The following is an 8,433-nucleotide window of genomic DNA, read 5'->3' on the forward strand; positions in this document are numbered from 1 at the left end:
CACAATTAAAATTGGGGATGCTCAAGAGGCCAGAATTGGAGGAGCGCAGATGTCTTGGCGGGTTTTAGGGCTGGAGGAGGTTAAAGAGGTAGGCGAGGGTACGCCAGTTTTTTCGTTTGAGAATTGCCTGCTTGAAAATCGAGTCGGGCAGGCCTCGGGCAGCCAATGGGAAATAGTTCACATTTTCGTCTGCCTACTGCCCATTTATCAACGTGGATGGGGGGATATGGCAGATGAAAATCTTCTTGTTCCAGCAAAAGATTATGGTGGCTTGTGACTGCAGTAGTTTTAATGGGAAGTTTGGTTCATTTGTTTCTTTTAGACTACTTTTACATCAAAGTAAACATGTTTTTAAATAGCGATAGTTAACAATGAGAGAAAAATGGTTAATTACATTTACAGTTTGGAACTGTGGTGGAATCTGAAAGGGAGCAGGAGACAATGGCTTGTCAAGGCTAATACCCCTCACCAGATCTTTAATAATGGATATATATCCTGCATTGTTTGACATAAATATACTAATCAAAGAAACACGGTGAGACAGAATTGGCTGAAATTTACGTTGTTTGGTGAAAATAAGCCAATAAATGGTTCTTTAGAAGAGCTAGATGTCACAAAGAGCTTTTTTTCCACAGATTTCAATCAAAATAGGTTTATATTTCCAGTGGAAAAAAAATCAGATATGTACTGTAGTTTGTTTTCCTTGCATTAATATTGTTTTTAAAATCTGAAAGGCAGTGTGATAAGAGTGGCTGCTGAAACCATCTCCTTCTTACAAGTGTGTAGCACAAACTCTCGCTAATCAGACAGTGGAAGGGATGTTTTGAAGCAAAATGAGCTACTGTCAGTCAGCAAGTCTGCTGTTTACAAAGGGATTGCTGCATAATTACAGCAGCATTGCTCCACAACCTGTAGTTCTGTATTCAGTAATAGACAGAACACATGGGCTTTGATGTAGAGCTCTTAAAACAAGACAATGCAAATGACATTTACTGGAGATTTTTTTCATTAATGAACAGTACTTCAGGGAGTGTGAAGGCAAGAGGCATATAATTTCTGAACTATTTAAATTGCTAATTAGATCTGTATAGGAGGTGTACTCCTAATGCAGACAATTACTACAGCTCATAAGTGTTTGCCTTACGGTTGCTAATTACTGCAGAAGCCAATTAATTGCTGTTGACATTTTGTATTCTTTTGCATATCGCCAGTTAATATTTACATTTATAATGAAGACAGAATTGCCAAACAGTATGTCATTTTGTAATGAACAATTTCAGTATCTAAACAACAATCATATTATCTCATTGTGCCTGAAGAGTGCAGATGATTAGCATAAGGTTTGTGTGCACTCTGATAACATTACTTATTTTAACAAGAAAAGTGACATCGTGGTGTAATAAATTCAGGTTAAATAGCTCAATAGCTCTTGTAAATGTTATTTTATCAACATTTAATACTGAAAAACAAAATCCAAGATTTCTCTCACTCTAATACTTCCAATCGAGTATATATTGAAAGTCTGTTAACCTAGATATCTACTGCCATAAGCTTTGCTTCAGTTAAGCACTGTTTCTAAATGTATTATTCATTTATTAACTATGTCAAATTCTCCTAATTGTTTGGGTAAAAAAAATTGCAAATTCTGGAGGGCTGAAATAAAAACAGGGATGCTGCAACCATACAGCAGGTCCATCAGTATCTGTAAAGAGAAAAGATAGGTTAATATTTTAGGTGTGGAACCTTTATTAGAACAGATCAAGCCTAGATCCAATTTATACTCAAAACATTAGGCTACCTTTTCTCTTTACAAATAGGGATGGGCATACTGTGTATTTCCAACATTTCCTGTTTTTATTCCCCTAATATTTCAAAGGGTAAATTTTCCATCTGTCCTGCTCCTTGCCCCAGCCTGTGCTATTCACAGGTAAGCTCAGTCACTGAGGGGCTGATACTATGATGCTGACTGTCCAATGCACATCAGGCGCCTGCTCCCTGAACACTAGGAGACTGGGGCCACAAGATTCGGTATGTTAGCACCTCCCATTAGTGCCTGGCGGGGGTGCTAAGGGGTTAGTGCCGGGTGCAGCGAATGTAGCAACACCCGTGAACTTCAGTGCTAGTTTGCACTGGGCCTCTAGCACCTCGCAAATCATGACGTTATAAAGTGTGCAGCGCCCAGTTATCGCCCCGAATGGAAAATTGACTCTCGCCCGCTGCTTTATCGCCTTGCGCCGACAATGCCGGCAAGAGGAGGCATTGTGAACTTAGCTAGCCGCTTCAGGAGTGGTAATTAAAGGGAATGCTTTTCAGCTAGCGCAACCTTTATTATTTGCACCAGTCTGGTGCCTGGGCAAAGTTTTTAATGTTTCATTGGTGCAAGATGTCCAAGCCCTCCACTTTGAGTGTTTGGGGCTGTAATGGCAGTCGCCTAGGTCTTGCAAAACAGAACTGACGACAACTAGCTTGTGCAGCATCATTGGCCCTTCCCTTTAAGCGAGGGAAGCAGCCTCTGTGATGAAAGAGTTTCGTTTACAATGTTCTCAAAATTGTTTAGTGCTCTGCCGCTACCGCCCCGCTCTCAGACTTTAGCGCCCTAAGAGAAGTGGTTAGCGCTTGATTTAGTGCTCCACTTCCCTCTTGGAGCACTAAAACTGAATTTCGTGGGAGGCAAGAATGATGAACACCTGGCGTTAATTTTTCAACTTTTACAGTTTTAACGCCCCAAACGTTCTACCTCTAGGAGCCTGTACAAAGCTCTGCACTGGGGGCATTAAACTCTCGACTTCTATAAATCCAAGGCTGCATCTCCTGTGCAATTGCCTGGGTAACAACAAACAACAACTTGCATTTATGTAGCACCTTTAACCTAGATAAATGTCCTAATTTTTTTTAAGTTGAGAATAAACAAACTTAACAAAATTAAAAGTAAAAATATGATTGTGTCAGTGTCTTCACAGAGGTGTATTCAGAAAGAAAATGGACACTGAGTCAAAGAAAGAGATATTAGGAGGGATGGCCACAATTTTGGTCAAAGAGGTAGGTTTTAAGGAGGGTCTTAAAGGAGAAGAGGCAGATGGGGTGGCAGAAGGATTAAGGGGTGGAATTCTAGTGTCGGGCCTAGGTAGTTGAAGGCATGGCAGTCAATGGTGGGGCAAAGGGAGGGGGAGATGAGTCAGAGGAATGGAGGTTTAAGGGGAGGTTATAGGGTTGGAGAAAGTTACAGAGATCAGGAGAGGTGAGGATGAGAATTTTAAATCGGAGGGGTTGTCAGACTAGGAGTCATTGTAGGTCAGCAAGGGCGGGAATGATAGGTGAATGGGACTTGGTGAAGCATAGGATACAGAAGCAAAGTACACAGGTAGAAGAGTTTTAGATGAACTGAAGATTATAGAGGGTGGAGGATTAGAGGCTGGCTAAGACAGCATTGGAATAGTTGCGTCTGGAGGTGACAGATGCACGGATGATGGTTTCAGCAGCAGCTGGGCAGGCTGGCCCAGCCTATCTGCTCTTTCAACAGGTCTCAGAGGGGTTATGCTGGAGGCTTAGCATATGCTGGTATTCTGAGAAACTGCAACTTTACGTCATATGACTGCAGCCATGCCATTGGTGCCGGGTCCAATTTTCTCCAGGGCTGTGGTCTGTACTTCCTATGAGGAGGAGACATCGATTTGTCCTGCCGCAGCTAGGGCTAGTTTCAGACTCCAATGCAGCTGTCACAAACCGCATTGATGTCTGCAACATCGAAATACATTTTGCCACACATGAGGGAAGTAGATTCCACCATAACCCCTGTCATCTACCACACATCCTGGGAAAGCATCCTCAGTGCCTGCATTTAGGTGTGACGTTCACTGAATATACTTCTTTTCACAGCAGGATACAAGGGATCTAAGTCCACTGACTCCTCAACCAAAGGGAAGTTGTCTCCATAGCCTCTGCTGGGGAATGGCTAAGTTCTTATCCCACTCACTGCTCCTCCAATCAACAAGACATGCTCTGTATTACCCAGCTGTAGGCCAGCCTGTAATAATGTGTGCAGAGACTTGAGGAGCAGTGTTTAGAGTAGGTGGTGAGGAATGCTTCAACTGGTCAGATATTCACCAGTAGTAAAGCACAATTAAAAGAGAGTCATTCAGCAGATTAGTAGTGCTTGACTATTTGCCAACCAGCATACCCTCGTCTCAAAGCTCAATGACAACAATGTATAGAAGTGGAAACATTCAACAAATCTGTTATCTTATCAGCAATAAATAGTACACATGATGTAAGAAGATTTAGGCTGGGAATTTCCTTGGATCTATTCCCACTCTGCCACCATAGCTTCACCAGAAGTGTGACTGAAACACAAACAGTGCATGCATACAGGCTTTCCGCCACGCTTCTCGTCAGGTTACGGCAGTTAAACTCCAATTAGTTAAACAGTATTTCCTACATTACAACAGTGACTACACTTCAAAAAGTACTTCATTGGCTGTAAAGCGCTTTTGGACATCCGGTGGTCATGAAAGGCACTATATAAATGCAAGTCTTTCTTTCTAACAATGAATACAAATGAAGGCCAGTGATTGTAGCTTATTACTTTATTTGATCAAGTTAAGATTTTTTCATTTATTTATTTTTAGATATAACTGCTTTACACTGCTAAAAATGCACCCATGTGTGTCAAGTGACAGCACTGAGTACCACACAGGTATTTTACAGCTATGTACAGTTGTACACATCTCCAACAATACTTTTCCAACAATGTATCTTAAACGCACCAAAGAATGAAAGGAAGAATTTGTATTTAAATAGCACCTCACATGACCTCAAGATGTCCCAAAGCACTTTACAGCCAATAAAGTACTTTTGAAGTGTAGTCACTGTTGCAATGTAAGAAATGCGAGTCAATTTGCGCACAGCAAGGTCCCACAAACAGCAATGACATAAATAACCAGATCATCTGTTTGAGGTGTTGGTTGAGGGTTAAATATTATCCAGGACGCTGGGAGAACTCTCCTGCTCTTCTTCAAATAATGGGATCTTTTATGTCCACCTGAGAGGGCAGATGGGGCCTCAGTTTAATATCTCATTTGAAAGACGGCACCTCTGACAGTGCAGCACTCCCTCAGTACTGCACTGACATGTCATCCTAGATATGTCCTCAGGTTTGTGGAGTGGAGTTTAAACCCACGTCCTTCTGTCTTAGAGTGCCATCAACTGAGCCAAGGCTGACACCTCCTTCTGCTTCACTACGATGTTCCTGCCCTTATACTTTCTAACCTTTCTACATTATATGGAAGGCTTGCCAAGCTAGTGCCAATTAGTGCTGAATTTGGGGTAGTTTTGTGCTGACTTTTGTCCACTGGGAACTGGATTGAGGCTGCCAGAACTCATTTCACTTGTGACCCATAACACATTGTCAGACGTGTCAGAGGAGATCTTTATCCCATCTGTCTGGGGTGAATTCAAACCCAGGTCCCTGGGGTGAAAAGAATAGTGTTCTAACAAAATAAAATCAAACGCCACCTATTCCCTCCAGATTAACAAAGTTATGTGGAACAGTGGACAAGGCTGCAGTGTGTTGAAAAGAGGTTGCATAGGTTTTGTTTGTTTCTGATGTGAAGGCCATCACCACAGATGTTTTAGTAAGGCACCAGCGCCTGAGAAACAAGTACTTACATTGTGCAGCCTCGATTTTTTTTTCTTTCTCTGGCATACAGATCATCAGTATTCAAGGAAAGAATAGTGTCTGTTGTTGCTACAGGGTGAAATAGCATACGGAAAGGTTACTTCTGTGCCCTGGTATCAGTTCACTAATAGGCATCCTTTCCAGCCCAAGACAAACAGCATTCACAAACAATATTTGGAAACAAAAACCCCTACCACAGATTTATAGATAGGTACACATGCACTTTGGCCTCTATTGGCCTCTGGCACCCACTGCACTAGAAGCAATTTAGAGAGACTAGTCTGAATAAACACTGAGATGGTAAGGCCACAGACTGAGAGTAAGAAAAATCAATGGCTCAAGAAATCAGTTCCAGAGATCGATAGAACATATTAAGCATCACAAGCTTGTGAGGGCATTTACAGCAAAGTGTAGTTTACAGTTCATCTCTTAGAGTCTGTGAGCAGTGGATAAATACTATCAAGTGAACTGCACTAGACTGCGCAATAATTTAAAGCTGTAGTGACCCATTTTGTTGACCAATTTCAAAACCATCAAACCTACATTCTACAAATCCTCTGAGGACTGTTATTTAACTCACTTCCATTACGGTGTGAAGGAGATATTTTAATAGTTGATAGTTGTAAAAACAAAGTGGATACTTCCCCTTTTTTATTTGCTCAAGATAGGGTGACTGTATTTTCTAAACTGAATCCGGGGACACATAGGGTGGGAGCACAGCAAAATAGCCAAAAGCGACTTCTGCTCATGGAATGGTTCGTTCTCAGATTGGCAACCAGTAACTAGTGGTGTTCCGCAGGGGTCAGTGCTGGGTCCCCAACTCTTTACAATCTATATTAATGATTTGGAGGAGGGGACCGAGTGTAACATATCAAAGTTTGCAGATGATACAAAGATGGGATGGAAAGTAGTGAGTGAGGAGGACATAAAAAACCTGCAAAGGGACATAGACAGGCTAAGTAAGTGGGCAGAGATTTGGCAGATGGAATACAATACTGGAAAGTGTGAGGTTATGCACTTTGGCAGGAAAAATCATAGAGCAAGTTATTATCTTAATGGCAAGAAACTGGAAAGTACTGTAGTACAAAGGGATCTGGGGGTCCTGGTGCACGAAACTCAAAAAGTTAGTATGCAGGTGCAGCAAGTGATTAAGAAGGCCAATGGAATGTTGGCTTTTATTGCTAGGGGGTTGGAATATAAAAACAGGGAGGTATTGCTGCAGTTGTACAAGGTATTGGTGAGGCCGCACCTGGAATACTGCATACAGTTTTGGTGTCCATACTTAAGAAAAGACATACTTGCTCTCGAGTCAGTACAAAGAAGGTTCACTCGGTTAATCCCGGGGATGAGGGGGTGGTCATATGAGGAGAGGTTGAGTAGATTGGGACTCTACTCATTGGAGTTCAGAAGAATGAGAGGCGATCTTATTGAAACATATAAGATTGTGAAGGGGCTTGATCGGGTGGATGCGGTGAGGATGTTCCCAATGATGGGTGAAACTAGAACTAGGGGGCATAATCTTAAAATAAGGGGCTGCTCATTCAAAACTGAGATGAGGAGAAACTTCTTCACTCAGAGGGTGGTAGGTTTGTGGAATTTGCTGCCCCAGAAAGCTGTGGAAGCTACATCATTAAATAAATTTAAAACAGAAATAGATAGTTTCCTAGAAGTAAAGGGAATTAAGGGTTACGGGGAGCGGGCAGGAAATTGGACATGAGTCTAGGTTCGGAATGGTCATGGCCCTGTGGGTAGTGGAGTGGGCCCAGGGGCCGTGTAGCCTTGTTCTGCTCCTACTGTGTTCTAATTCTGTTAGATTTCAGGAGATGGTTTTATTCCTGTTCCTGGCTGGGGTGGAGATCGCCTTTACAGAAGGTAAGTACTGTAGAAAATATAGGGACAGAGTGATCTCCTGGAAGAATTTCGATCGCCTAGATGGGTCGGAGAGGAATTTCCCAGATTTTTTTCTCCCAAATTGGCCATTGGGTCTTTATCTGGTTTTTCGCCTCTCCCGGGAGATCACATGGGTTCGGGGGGATGCAGAGTGATAGAAGATTTGAGGTTAGGATCAGATCAGCCATGATCTTATTGAATGGTGGAGCAGGCTCGAGGGGCCGATTGGCCTACTCCTGCTCCTATTTCTTATGTTCTTATGTAACACACCTAGAGACAACGGCATTTTCACTTTACCCCGAATCCAAATCTTGCACGTGTTCTAGCAATAGCGCTTTACCATCTATACTCATCCCTGAATACCCTAAATTATAATTTCTCAATTTTAAGTCTGTTCCAAACAGACTGAGATTTTCCAAATAAGGTGTGAAACAGCCTCCCAGTGAGAGAATTTAGAGCTTGCCTTATTCATGAAAAAAATAAGATGCACAATACTGATCTCTGAGGTAAATAAATCAGCTGTCAGCTCACCCATCAGCTCTTATTGCGCCCTCGGCTTCTCCCGCGCATTTTAAAGGTTCTGCCAGTCACTATTAGCCAAAACACGGAGTCAGCTGACTCAATCCCCCAGCATGCAGTGCAGCCCGAGCTATCGATGGGGCTTTTTCTCTGCCGCGCTGCATTGTGGGAAGGTGGGGCCGCCATCGTCGCCTCCATTCAACCGGCTCCTGGAATCGGTTCCTGAGCTCGAACCGGGCACAACTGGAATGAGAAGTTCCCCCGGGATTTCTGTACATTCGTGTTTAAAAAACAAAGATTTAATTTTTCCAGTTTATCCAAAAATAAAGTTAAAATCCAACTCCTTCCGA

The 8,433-nt window shown here is 42.5% G+C and overlaps 1 long non-coding RNA gene across 1 annotated transcript; it reads right to left on the reverse strand.

Moving 5' to 3' along the window:
- Positions 1–1,423: 1,423 nt before the first annotated feature.
- LOC147124361 (uncharacterized) lies at positions 1,424–8,186 on the reverse strand. The gene is made up of 3 exons (XR_015079792.1): positions 8,096–8,186; positions 5,665–5,743; positions 1,424–1,702 (listed from the first exon to the last, which is right to left on the reverse strand). It is a non-coding gene; the product is annotated as an uncharacterized LOC147124361 (long non-coding RNA).
- Between the last annotated feature and the right edge of the window lie 247 nt (positions 8,187–8,433).

This window comes from Somniosus microcephalus, chromosome 1 (genome assembly GCF_052327205.1).
Source record: "Somniosus microcephalus isolate GS21.2 chromosome 1, FLI_Smic_1.0, whole genome shotgun sequence".
NCBI lineage: Eukaryota > Metazoa > Chordata > Chondrichthyes > Squaliformes > Somniosidae > Somniosus > Somniosus microcephalus.